The following is a 13,276-nucleotide window of genomic DNA, read 5'->3' as shown; positions in this document are numbered from 1 at the left end:
TTTACAGTTCGATTAGCAACTTGAAAAACCAGAATGGCTTGAGTTGAGAGGCATCTGTCTGTCTATCTAGCCATTAGCCAAGCTAATAGAAAGCTCAATCGTTGTTAGATGTTAGCCAGTAGGTTCCGAGATTATATTTTAGTAAATCCGATTTGCCTATTTGGATCTCCACACAGTTCACCTGCAAGCAACCAAAGCCTGCTCAAACTAGATTCACTACTACTCAAATAAAAAGAATTGAAAAAAGAAACCAGAACAAACTAATCTTGTCCTGTGCCTACAGATTCTGCGTTCATATGCTGACATCTTTTTATGGAGATTATGCAGTCATTTGACAACGTATGACCTGGAGTTCACCATAACCTAAACTTTAAATAACCTTGTGAGGCTTTGATGCTAGGTTCCTCCATGTGTTTCGGTAAAATATCGCGTCGATGCTTTCACGAGTTATCATGAGTTTACAGTTATTAAGCTTTACAAGCAGTAGTGAGTGATTTGCTGACTTTTTTCTTTGTCTTGGCTTTCACCTCTCAGGCTACATAGATTTTACTACCTAAGCCTCTGATTGATGGAATTGTACCTGCAGCTTTGAGGAACACCTGATAGACTTTATTTTATTTTTTAAGATATAGAAGAAGCACAGTCAAGAGGACTCTGAGTAAATGGACTATACTTTTACAGCACATTTCTCATCTTCCGTCCACTGAAAGCGCTTTAACACGACATGTCATCATTCACCCATTCACACCCATTCATACACTGATGACAGGGGGCCATGCAAGGTACCACCTGCTCATCATCTATCTAACATTCATACTACATTCACACATTTGGGGTTAAGTGTCTTGCCCAAGGACACATGGACATGGACTAGCTAGGAATCGAACCACCGATCCTCTGATTGAAGGACAACCCCGCTTTATAGTCGCCTCAGAGTAACTTGCTAAATTAAAGTCTAATTAAACTAATCTGTTGACTATCAATAAACTAAAATGTCAACATTTACTAAAACTGTAACGAAGCAGTTATGGTTGTCTTTGATTAAGATTGGGCTCAAATGCCCAGTCTACAAAAACTTGACAGAAAAAACCGAATCAGATTTGACCAACAAAAAATTAAGAAACACAACGTCTAAATAAGTGTTCTGTAAATTGTAAACAAAAGAAATAGTGCAAAGAAATAAATACTGACAGGATATACACAGACTGGATGATTATGTACAGTATGTGCATGTAAAGATGTCTCTGACAGTGACAGATGATATGTATATATTAAATTGTGCATTTTAAACTGAGATTATAATCTATAATGGCAGCAGTGGAAATGTTGGTGTTCGAGGGTTATTGACATCCTGTGACTGATGTTGTGTTCATCAGGGAGAGGGCCTGGGTTAAGAAACTGTTCTTATGTCTAGTTGTTTTGGCGTACAGTGCTCTATAGCACCTTCGAGAGGGGAGACATTTAAACTGGTTGTGTCCAGGCTGTGAAGGTTCTGCAGGGATGTTTCCTGCCTGTTTCCTGACTCTGGAGGTGTGTATAAATCCTGAGGGCAGGTTGGCACCAATGATTTTCTCAGCAGTCTAGACTGTCCGTTGTAGTCTGTTCCGGTCCTGTTTGGATCCAAACCACAGTGATGGATGTGAAGAGAACAGACGGAATTATTGCAATGTAGAATTGTGTTAGCAGCTCCTGAGGCAGGTTGAACTTTCTGAGAAAAGGAAGTACATCCTCTGTTGGGCCTTCGTCCTTATATTGTCTGTGTTGGAAGTCCACTTAGGGTACTGGGAAACCTGAAATTTCAAGAGTTTAACACCTCAGGGTCTCCTGACAAAAGGAGAGACACCAACTAAGAAAGATGAAAGAAGGTATCATTTATGAATCACTCAAGGGGAAATGAATTGCTCGCCGATACATGCTGCAATTAGCTCAATGGGATGATTGGCGTGTAAGTCAGTCCCACTATGAAGAGTACAAATGAAATGACAGAGCTGGAAGACTCAATTGGCTACAACAGCAATGGAGTTGTGTATAAAACAAGGATGGTGTGTTGGTTTGGCTCCACCATTTAAGGGAATATGAATGGAAACACATCCAACTTGCTATCCCACATTTGATTGCATCACCCAAATAACCCGGATGAGTAAAAAATAACCCAATTCAATAAGCATGGGAGATGCTTAGATTATTATGACCTGTTGCCTTTCGGGAGAAGATGCAAGTCGGCAAAATGCAACCTCAGTTCTCAGCAAGAAGATTTTGTCCGTGTTAGACACTTGCACTAATGTGCTACTTTTATTAAAAACAAATGAAAATAAATGAATTCAATTTGTTTTAACCCGCTGTACCGAGGTCACAAAGAAACGGAACTCCTTAACCTGGTTATGAACTGAACCATGACATCCTCTAATATTTCTGAAATACACACATGCTCAAACAGGACCTGTTAGGGCTGGTTATCAAAACTCACACTAAACTGACAGGTTATACTCATTAAAAAAGTATATTTAAAATGACTGACTTATTTAATCAGAATTTTGTTCCATTTAGTTTTTTATAGAGTCATCATAAATGACGACAGACCTTCGAAGCTACATCCAAAAACCTCAATAGAAACTTCAAATGTAAAATATAATGACATTAGCCTACAGCCTTAACTAAAATACAACACTGCTTGTGTCTTTTTTAGAGTGAGCAGTGAACGAGTAGTTCCTGGGGGACGACGAGGCTTTCCCAGGCCAGACAAGATATATAATCTCTCCGCTCTAACCCGGGGTTACCAGTTGGATGTGACAGGAAAACCCCTCAAGGGAGGTGTCGAAAAGAGGCATCCTGATCAGATGCTCAAACCACCCCAGCTGGCTCCTTTCGGCACGAAATAGCAGCGGATATATTCTGAGCTCCTTCTGGATGTCTGAGCTCGTCACCCTATCTCTAAGGCTGAGCCCAGCCACCCTATGAAGGAAGCTCATTTTGCCGCTTGTATCGATCCACCATTCTTTCAGTCAGCTAATGACCATAGGTGAGGATCGGAATGTCGATTGACTGGTAAATGGAGAGCTTTTCCTTCCGGCTCAACTCCCTCTTCACCATGAATAAGTACAACACCCTGAACTGCCTGTTCATCTCCTGCTCCTTTTTACCCTCACTTGAGAACAACACCCCAAGATACTTAAACTGCCCTTCTTGGGGCAATGTTTCACTCCCAACTTGGAAGGCACAATCCACCAGCAGACAACCATGGCCAAAGAATTGGAGGTACTGTCTCTCATACAGACTACTTCACCCTCAGCAGCAAACTGTCCCAGTGCATGCCGGAAACCACATCATCTGCAAAGATGCAATTCTGAGGTCCCCAAACTCACCCGGCTGCACCTTCAGATCCTGCCCATGAAAATCTGTTTACGGACACAACTCTTACTTTGGTTATACAAGGACCAGGTGGCTCGTATCAACAACCCCGGTACCCACATGTATACTGGATGTGCACACTACCATGACCCCTCCAACAGCCCTGCAAGGGTAAAGGGCTGGTCAACTGTTCCATAGCCAGTCCAGATTCTGTATTGCTCCTCATGGATCTGAGGTTGGACAATCGGTTCGAGTCTCCTTTCCAGCACCTTAGAACAAACCTTCCTGGGGAGGCTGAGCATTGTGATACCCCGATTATTGGAGCGCACGCTCAGGTCCTCCTTTTTAAAATGGGAACAACCACCCACCAAGTCCGCCACTTCACAGATGTACTCAACCTCCATGCAACACTGAAGAGGAGTGTCAGCCAAGACAGCCCAACAATGTCCAGAGAGTTTAGCATCTCTGGGCTAATCTTATCCACCACTGGTGCCTTGCTGCCAGGAGTATGGATGAGTCTTCCCCCGAATCCTCAAACTCTGTCTCCTCAATGGAGGACGTGTTGGTTGGGTTCTGGAGTTCCTCAAAATGCTCTTTCCACCGTTCGACAATGCTCCCATTCCGGGTTTGCAGTTTTCCTCCCCTGCTGAACACAGCCTGAGCCAAGACCTGCTTTCCCTTTCTGAGTTGGCTCATGGTTTGCCAGAACTTCCTTGAGGCTGACCAAAAGTCCTTCTCCATAGTCTCCCTGAACTCATCTCACACCCAGGTTTTTGCTTTGGTGACCGCAGATGCGGCTCTACTGTCTCTGCCTACTATTTCCTGAGACGCCTGGGCCAAACTAATCGTGAAAAGCCTCCTTCTTAAGCTTGAAAATTAAAAAATTAAATTAAAAATTGACGGCCTCCTTCATCGTTGGTGTCCACCAACAGGTTCTAAGGTTGCTGCCACAACAGGCACCAACAACCTTCGCCAAGCAACCTTTTCCACAATGGAGGTTTTTAACATGGCCCACTCGGAAGTCCCCAGCTTCCCTTGAAATGCGCAAAATATTCTTTTGGAGTTTGGAGTTGAAGACGCCGCTAAGAAGGGCCAGATGTTCACAGTTCACCCCTCACTTCACATTTCCCCCATTTTGGAGAAGCAAACAGGAATACCAGCATGGTAGCCAAGCAATGTACTGCTGTCAATGGGGGTGACATTAAAACATTGTTAGATACCTACAAGTGAGGCTAACCCAATACAATCTTTTAGTTTAAGTGCATGCTATATCTAGAATATTTTCTGAACATTTTTCAATTAAGTTTATTTAATTTTCAAGTTTATTTAATTTAGATAGTACTTTAAAAAGCTAACAGGCTTTGCACCAAAGTATTTCACAAAGACATACATATATACACATACCAATATAAAGCCATATGTATGTGTGCAAAGATGTGGAAATGCAATTTTTTTTATAAAAAACAGTTTAAACACAATTTAAACCCAGGGAATCATAAAAGTGGGTCTTAAAGCTGCTTCAAACTGAGCACAGATTCATCTGACAAAAAAAGATTTAGTTATTTTTTATAAGTTGTGCACACCCCTGCTGAACATTTCTGCTCAGGAAAATTTTTGGATGGAACTCGATTTCAGCGAATTTCCACCTGCGATATACATGTTTGACCAATCAAATCCTTTGCTCCAACTGATGTCAGATCTCCAAGTAAATTGCTACCAAAATGGGTGGACATCTTTTACATTTTTAATTCTTAACACCCAATATTGTATGAGAAACACAGCAACAACAAAATAAAGTAGAAAAGATGGCTTAAGTTTGCCCAGAATCTGGGACACAATAAAGATAGCAATGTAGCTGATATGCACTTTCTAACGTTACATGTTTGCAAGGTAACGTTCAATCAGTGTTCTATTAGTAATGACCAAAAATAGCATTGTTTTGTAGGTTTTGCAAGTCTAACATCTAATGAACATACAAGGACTCAAAACGTTTTTTTGTGTGGCAGCAGTACCATAAAGCACCTCAACCTACTCCAAAGAACCTTTGAGGAACCAACATTTTACTGTGAGGCTTTGAATTGGCTTTCCACTGAATCAATATGTCAGTATCTCAGAAAGCCATAGACCTACAAACTGCAGCACAATTGAAGGTACTGGTCATTTATTCTAACCCAACTGTGGTGGCTTGATTAAAAGCGGGACTCAGTAGAGAATAAAGAAGAGTGCTGACACATTGCTGTTTCTTTTCTCTCCATCTGGTATGAAAAAAACACAAATGTTGGAAAGGCACAGAGCCGAGACACAGCAGCAGCAGCAGTACAAATTGACTATCGTGATAACGGATTCCAGAAACTGCATGTAAAGAATCCCAACACTCACACTGCTTTTAATATGGTAGAAATACTTGCAAATTACTGCCTTTCCGTCATCCATACATGTACCTGCTTTATGTTCCCTGTTACTCTGAACTTAATGGAAAATGGAATGAATTAGAAACAATTAAGAATGAGTTTCAGTTTATTGTCCTCTGAAACAATAGAAGTATGACCAGTGTGTGCAACTGCGTTTATAGTTGCCTGCCCAGAGGGGAAGTGTGAAATAGCTGTCAGAGAACAAGGGTTCCTGTTGCAGGACTGTTGTGATCAGTGCAGTGCATAAGTAAAACCTCATTCAACAATATATATATATACATATATATATATACACACCCAGTACTTACCCAGGACTTACATGGTAAATGTCGGGTAGTTACACTATAAATTGCGGGCTGTATTGTTAAGTGATAGCATTCTTTTTTTCTTAGGAATGATAACTTTATTTTTACTGTACTTTTTTTGGAGGGGCCTGTAATCTACTTTTAACTTCAAAACATTTGCCAATCATGCAATTGTTATTTTTTGACTAGTCTGTTATCTACTCAGCATTTTGCTACGTTAACAGGAATGAGCTGTCGTCCATGCTGTATGTACAGTTATGAAGGAGAACTTGAACCAGTGAAACTGATCTTGGTTTTCATTCAGTAGGCCACCAGCTGTTCTGGCAACATCATTTTGAGAAGAACAGAGAGAATAAAACATCGTGTTGGGCTTTAGGTGGAACTCACAGGCCCCCCTCTATATATCGGCTCACCCAACTTCATTCAATTATAGACTGCTCCTGTTATTGCCACGATGATTCTATATGTTTCTTAAAATGATGTTCATAGATTCCAATCATATTGTTCTGGATGCCTGTGCTATAAATCATATATTTATATTCAGGTCAAAGCTAGTAGGGCTACATCACATACAGGCAACTATTAAACTGTGCTTGTGTTCCTGTCGACATGTGAAAAGTCATCAGTCCAAGTACTGTCCAGATGAACAGAAGTGTCCTTGCTTCACCCATTTTAACCAGGATGCTTTGGAAGTTGACCAGGGTAGATAAGTATCCCAGCATGCATTTCACTTCTTCTTCAGGTAGAAAAAAAACTTCAGGTGAAATACAATCCAGAAAGTCCAGTTTGAGTTATATATGCATGAGCGTCAGGGTTTATCGGACAAAACACTGTAACACTGCACAGCGTTTAACACTATTAAGAGACAGGATTATAAAACACTGGAAAGTTCACATCATTATTTTACCTTTTGTTGCAAGGATTGTGAGGTAAACAAGATGGGCCAAACAACTACAATCACACCAGTTATGATCTGAAATTAAATCCAAAACAATCCTAATTCTAATCATTTTTAGAGACAATTTATTAAGATTTTTCCAAAACTTTTTCTGCAAGAAGTGGTGCACACACACATTCACAATCTCTGACCGGTGACAGACAACAGAAGGCAATCTACTCCTCTGACTGTAAATGGAAGCTAGATGGTGGCTAATTGTGTTGCCTGGCAACCATTAACACACTTTCTCCTGTGTGTGGATGCCTCTCCACATGTAAGCACTGATGATGGTTTGTTTCCTCTGGTTACCATCACAGCATCGTCTCCCTGCACTGACAGGCAGACAACACGAGACACCACTTCCTCTCTTGTTTAAAATCACATGGACTGAATATTAGAGGGAACAGTTCAGCATGCACACACACACACACACACACACACACACACACGATGGCTTTGTTTTTTAAAGGAAATAGTTTTTCACTTTTCAACATATTGGAGGGTAAACATCATCCTATTTCCATACATTTGAACTGTCTTAAAATTGTCTGTGTGGGTAGTATTTTTTTTACTGTGGCCAAATAACAAAGATTTTCATGAAACAGAAAAATACAGTTGACAATAGTTGATGATCGTAAAAAAAAGTTTTACTTAAACTGTCAGTATCGCAATTTCCAACAACAAACAGGAGAGAGCCCACACACTGAAGTGGACACAGACATTCCCAAACTTCCCATGGTTCAGTAGTAGAGTTGCTAATGTAGAAAAAGTGATTGTTTTTCCTGAGCACATGAAGGAACTGATGAAAGAGCTTTCACTTCACTCAAGCAACACTAAACATATTCTATATTTCCAAATTTATTTAGATATATGAGTCATAGGGATGCTATGGCAACGGTGCAGCGGACAGTAGTTCCCACAGATTTCACACATTTATGACAAAAATACACTCATCAACATCGGAAAAGAAAGTACAAGGATAGAATTATGAGACGATCACCGCCCACAAAATCTTCTGACCACTCGGCCAGACCGGCCCAGCAAAACGCCAGAGAAAGCAATGTGAACTAACCAGGAAGAGGGTGAAGAGGGCCATGATAAGGACTAAACAGCTTGGACCTAATATTATTCCACTAACCAGCCTGCTTCTATCTAATGCCTGGACGCTGAAAAATAAGATGGATGAAATAAGACTAATCCAGCAACAGGAAATCAGAGACCTAGCTTCATCTTAACCTCCCAGATCAAGCTATTGCATTTGAAGGGCGGACTGTAAACGCACCGACAGAACGCAAGACTCAGGTAAGAAGAGGGGAGGCGGACTGTGTGTTCACATCGATGATGCTTGGTGCTCAAACAAGTTGATGGACAATATTCCCCTGATGTCGAGTTCTGGCAGAAACGGGGACCTGTAAACGATGTTGCAGATGTACACAAATTCGCTACTTGATTGGGTCTTAGCTGTCACGGCGTGCCCTTCCCTGATTCGTCACGCTGCCGAAGAAAACAAACATCAGCCCTGATTACCTATAGACTACCAGGTTAATTCAACATGGATAACTGATTACAGGCGTTGCTGACCTTGTTGTCTATACTAGCAGCTGTTGTGCAGTTGAATTCTGCGTTTTATATTTCGACTACTGCTGACATGCGGAGGAAGCAGCTGTTATTGGAGCACTTTGCAATCGGTGTGTCCAGCAGCTTTATCAGCCCTACAGAGCGGACGTTTGAAGTCATTGTTTGTGGCTTTGAGGAGGACAATGGACACAAACTATAGGACTTTCCTTTTCTCATTATTGCTTATTTTGTTGAGCACAACTATTGTGAAGTTCACAAAAAAACTGTAAACGAACAAAAGCACAAAGGCTCTCCAGTGCTACAGAGACTTCAGCCACCAGCAGAGCTATGAGTGTGAGAACAGACAACAATGAAACAGAGGAAACGAGTGACAGACGTGTGCTGACTAAATGTATTCAACCATAATCTAGTAAAACTTTGATTTGTAAGTGTTCATTTTAAAGTATTTTATGTGTGAGAGATTTATGTGAGAGAGATAGAGCAATACCTGGATCAGAACAGAACTTGTTTTCTTTGTACAATAAATGTGTCTGTTTGAGATTGTGTTTGGAAAATATAGAGGAAGATCTAAAGTATCAAGAACAACCTTTTATTATTAAAGAGTACAATAATGTTCTGTTGTTTTTTCTGTAACTTAGCAACCAATCAACTTCTTGTTTATACCGGCACCCGCATGCCCAGTGTACGTGAATAATCATGTGATATTCGCTTTCAGGCGCGTTAGTATGGACGGAGATCATTTCTAAAACAGTGCCGAAACGCCGTGTGGACCGAGGTTGTTTTGAAAGGATTAGAGTGAATGTAGCCTAAAGTACATGGAAGAAAGGCTGCCTGTCAGATGGTGTCTGTCAGGAAAGCATAAAGAAAAAAAGTGTATTCTGATTGTGTTCCGTGCAAGAAATCTGTTCACACTTAATAATGTATTTTTATTTGGATACAAGTCTGCATCATCTATACTGGTTTCCTTTAATGTTTTGTCACGTCTTATGGCTTCCCAGATTTTTTATCTAAAGTTCTGCTTGAATCACTAACTGACTAGTGCCCCACTATGTGAAAACATGAATATGATATTAGGAAGTGATGAGAACCAAAGACAAGGGTCTTGTTGGTAAGACAGCTGAGGTATTAAAGAGGGCAAATATGGTAGAAATGGTCAGTTCCTCTGTTTTATGTGTGAGATTATAGTTTGATATGCAAAGAAAAACAGATGTCACTTGTGGCCTTACATTTTAAGTTCAAGCTGTAAACGGGTTATTTCAGTCAGCATAGACCATGACAAGCTCAGCTAAAAGGCTTTTACAGTGCTTGGCCATAGAAGTTCTTTCTGAATGGCATCACATCCCTCTTATAGAACACAGAAAAGCTAAGCTTTTCAGCAGTTGGTGAATTAAACTGAAGGCAAATTATGTGACATCAAAACAGATGAATATGGCATTTAATGGCTGTGAGTACCAAGTTAATTCATGTTTACACAGAGGCACATCACATCACTTTATACTGTCTATTCTATTGTTTCCCTTTCCCTATTCTTGGTTTGCTTTACACAACCTGGTTCTTGCTTATGTATCTCAGCACCACCTACAAGCACTACCAGCACAGTCTGAACCTACAATAAACTAAAAAATCAACATACCCCGATCGGACCAGAAAATGGCTCTGCAAAATTCATTGTCACGTCTTTACAAAATAGGTGGTGCTTGAGGCACACTTGGCGGGTGTATTGCTGGGAACCCGATGGAGTTCTTTGTTGAATTTGGTTCAAATTGGACACCTTGAATAAAAATGCTGACAGTGTTCTGTCAGCAAGAACAGTGCCACTCTGCCATTGCAACTTTGTGAAAATTGTGAACGTTTTTTTCAAACCTATTTACATCACTAACTAGTGCGCTCAGTAGAGGGCAAATCTCCACCAGGTGTGTCTGCAGCGACCACTGTAATGTGTGATTGAGTGACTACAACCGTCGCCAAACAAGCTTCAGTTATGCTCAAAAACAAGTGGTGACGTAACGTTAAACAAGCAACGGACTCTAAGTCATCTTATAATACACTTCATACAGTCGTGCCAAAACACAAAAAGAAACCAGGACATGTCCTTGATCATGCAGCCATAACTGGACAACCAAAATATTATGAAGGCTGCAGCCGAATGCGGGATTAATTGGGGACAACACAGAGGTAGGCCTAGTGTAGGGGTTGGCAACCCGCGGCTCCGGAACATCCACACTCCAAAAAACGATCTCCGACCAGACGGTGTTTCAGCATTGTTTTCAAGATGATCTCCGTCCAGACTAAAACACCTGAAAACCGTTAATATATCACAAATATATATATTTTATATACACGTGTATATATAACTGACCCCCCTCCCGAGGGTCTGGGAGCTGTTTCTTTTCTTTTTAAAAAGGGGCTCAAACCCGCACTGGGCTAGCCCCCTCCTCAAACGGTCTGGGGGCGACAAAGCTGGACCGATCAGTCTTTAAACAAAAAAATACAAACAACAAAAACAATGAATAAATTATATAACTAAATAATATTGAACTCGGTTGACCCGGCCTGACTGATCCAACTGTTCTGGAGCTCCGTGACGGTGCCCTGGTCGTGGTTTGCTGCCAGCGGACGGGGCCATACTGCCCCTGACTTTGTTTACGCTACAAGCATTTTCTTTTTCCAGACGTTATATTTTATAATTTATGTAATTTGCCCTCACTTATGTACTTTCTTATGGTTTTTTCTTTCATCACAAAAGGCTCAGGCACACACACACACACACACACACACACACCGTTCTCCCACACACTGACTATATGATGTTTGCTGGCTTGTTTCTCACTGTTCTTGTCGTCCTCTTGTTGTTATGTCCATGAATCGTCTCTTGTCTTGCAATAAATAATAAATAAAATGCCTGAAAATGAATATCAGGTGACTATTCACGTGTAAACAGGAAGTAGATTGGTTGCTTAGTTAAAAAAATACAACAGAGTAATAAAGTAGTCTAATAATGAAAGGTTTTGTTTGATAATTAAGATCTTCTGTAAAATCTTCCTCTATGAACTCAAACAGACACATTTCATGGAAAGTTTTAGAGGTTTTATTTTCAGACTTAGTTACAACTCTGTGGGTCTTGCTCTATCTCTCTCTCATATTTAATTTACTTTAATCTTAACATTTACACAATAGTTTACTAGATTATGGGTCCATAAATGTGGTCAACACACGTCTCTCACTCGTTTCCTTGGTTCCGTTTCATTGTTGTCTGTTCTCACTCGTAGCTCTGCTGGTGACTAAAGTCTCTGTCCTACTGGAGAGCAATTACTGCTTTTGTTCCTTTACATTTTATCTGCAGACTTCACAATAGATGTGCAGAACAAAACAAGCATTAATAAGAAAAGGAAAGTCCTCCGTTTTGTGTCCATCACCCTCCCTAAAGCCGCTAACCGTGACTTCAGACGTCCGCTCCGTAGATCTGATGACGCCGCTGGTCACGCCGCTCACTAACCGCTCCAATAACAGCTGCTTCCTCCGTAATAATGCAGACTTTAACTGAACAACAGCTGCTAGTAAAGACAACAAGGTCAACAACGCCTGTAATCAGTTGTCCATGTTAAATTAACCTGGTAGTCAATCGGTAATCAATGTTGTTGTTTGTGATCTTCTGGGAAAGGGTCACGTGATAGGGGTGTGACCAATCAGGGAAGGACACGTCGTGACTGCTAAGAACCAATTAAGTAGCGAACGCGGGCGTCTACGTCATCGTTTCTAAACGTATCCGTTTACGAGTGTCCACACGAAGAGGTAACTCCGGAGTTTTCAAACTCCGAAAACTCCGGCGTAGTGTGGACGCTCAGTATAAACGTAGCACAACATGCGTTTTCAAATGGAAACGGAGTAGTGTTGACATGGCCTCAGGCTTTGACAACAAATAACATGGAAATAAATAACGGTTATTTTTACATAATATTTTGCCCAGTGGACAATCTTTCATAGGGAACACCTCTTATCTTGGAGTTTGAGGTGATACCGAGTCACAGACCCCCGCCCTCTGTAAACTATCAATGGATAAATCCAAAAAAAGAAAAGTCACGGAGGAAAATAGAGAGTTTAATTCTGGACGTTTTCATTTGCTTTCACTGCCAACGATGCTGACTTACCTGTATGCTTGATATGTGGCGAGAAATTTGCAAACAGCAAAAAATGTAATGTTGAAAGACACTTCCAGAACAAGCACACAGCATATGCTGCAAAGTGTCGCGCTGGAGATGATTTCTCAACTGCAGCAGCAAACTCTGAGTTTGATATTGTTATAACAGGTAAAATAACAATAAAATGTCAAGAATTGTCTTTATTATTGTTCTATAATTTCATAAATACAACAAACTATAGTTTTTGTATATATAATATAACTATATATACAATTTTATAAGCTGTGATATCAAATAGCTTTTGCGGCTCCAGACAAATTCTATTTGGTGGAAAATAGGGCAAAATGGCTCTTTGGATAGTAAAGGTTGCCGACCCCTGGTCTGCATACTACATACTCAGTCAGTATGTGCCGACTGCCTATCCAATAAAAAAACGAATAAGTATGATCCTACCAGCAGACTCTTCAAACCTTCTGAGGTATGCAAAGCGATGGCCGAGCCACAATCACAGCAAATTTCTGAACAGGCCTTTATTGAATAAACTGGCCACATATTGGG

The 13,276-nt window shown here is 40.7% G+C and overlaps 1 protein-coding gene across 3 annotated transcripts in view; it reads right to left on the bottom strand.

The window, feature by feature from the left end:
- gabbr1b (gamma-aminobutyric acid (GABA) B receptor, 1b) overlaps positions 1–13,276 on the bottom strand; it is a 183,317-nt gene that overhangs the window by 131,751 nt on the left and 38,290 nt on the right. The gene's annotated exons all lie outside the window — the stretch shown is intronic.

Source organism: Anarrhichthys ocellatus, unplaced genomic scaffold, assembly GCF_004355925.1.
Source record: "Anarrhichthys ocellatus isolate YVR2014 unplaced genomic scaffold, GSC_Weel_1.0 scaffold57, whole genome shotgun sequence".
In the NCBI taxonomy this organism is placed as follows: Eukaryota; Metazoa; Chordata; class Actinopteri; order Perciformes; family Anarhichadidae; genus Anarrhichthys; species Anarrhichthys ocellatus.
Note: the sequence above shows the minus strand (reverse complement) of the source record. Positions and strands in the feature narration are given on the sequence as shown.